The 1,081-nt window shown below is 38.9% G+C and overlaps 1 protein-coding gene across 1 annotated transcript in view; it reads left to right on the top strand.

Annotated features, from left to right (window-relative positions):
• Positions 1–1,081, top strand: part of Scrn3 (secernin 3) — a 33,672-nt gene that overhangs the window by 27,814 nt on the left and 4,777 nt on the right. The window lies entirely within an intron of this gene.

The raw sequence follows: 1,081 nt of genomic DNA, 5'->3' as shown, positions 1-1,081 counted from the left end.
CCCCTCCCTCCCTCCCTCCCCTCCCCTCCTTTCCCTTCCCTTCCCTTTTTGATTTTTGGTACTGCACATCAAACTCACCACAAACTCATGACTTGTGCTTGCCAGGCAGGCACTGTGCCGCTGAGCTATATCCCTGGCCCCAGTGCTTACTTTCTTGTAACTAGGTGGCCTACAGTGCGGGACAGGAGCTGTCCACTTAGGCTGAGGACAGGTCCACAGGCTGGGGCCCATCTAGCCCAATAGCTGGGCTTAGCCTCCAAACTCAGACCGGTGCAGTGCATGGTGGTGAGCACTCTGATGTTGCACCTTTGCTAATCCCAGGGGTGTATGAAGTCCCAAGGCTTCTGCTCTGGTCCCCTCCTGCCACCTCCACACCACCCTCCTTGCTGGCTTAAGTGTTTTTATTACTCTTTTTCCCCCAAATACTGCTCTGGATGGTGAACTTTGTAGACTTTAGTATTACGTACTTGCTAATTGACAGTTTTTGAAAACTAATATTATAATAAAAATTCAAAAGCTGGTACTATTTTAGATTTATTTGATAGGCATTAATAGTTGGTTGGGAATACAAAAGGAAGGAAAACTAATGGAATGTGGGAGAAGTGTTGAAGAGCTGGGTTCTAGTCTTAGGCGTATAAATTTCAATTTGTGTGTTTAGGGGGGCCAGTCCTACTAGGGGTTTTAATTTACATTTCTGGATTACTAGTGAGATTGAAAAATCTATGTTTATTGCTCAGATTTCCTTTTAAATGCTTTGGTTGTTTTCTTCTTAGCTATTTCTTTTTTTTTCCTTGAATTTTTTTATTGGTATATTTTATATATACATAGTGATAGCGTTCTTCATAGAGGAATTGTACCTTGCTTCAAACAATAGTTTCAAGCATTTTTTAAAAAGATTTAAAATTTCTGAATTTAGTTCAACTTATAATTTAGTTCCACATTTCCAAGAAAAATGAACCTTTTGCAAAGACATTTAAATAAAATCATACCAAGATACACAAAAATGAAATTGTCCAAAACTTCTTGTAAAGAAAAAAAATCATTAAAGCATATACATAAAAATATTAGCTATGGAAGAACA

Source organism: Octodon degus, unplaced genomic scaffold (assembly GCF_000260255.1).
Source record: "Octodon degus isolate 3935 unplaced genomic scaffold, OctDeg1.0 scaffold00065, whole genome shotgun sequence".
In the NCBI taxonomy this organism is placed as follows: Eukaryota; Metazoa; Chordata; class Mammalia; order Rodentia; family Octodontidae; genus Octodon; species Octodon degus.
This window is presented reverse-complemented; position numbering and strand designations above follow the sequence as displayed.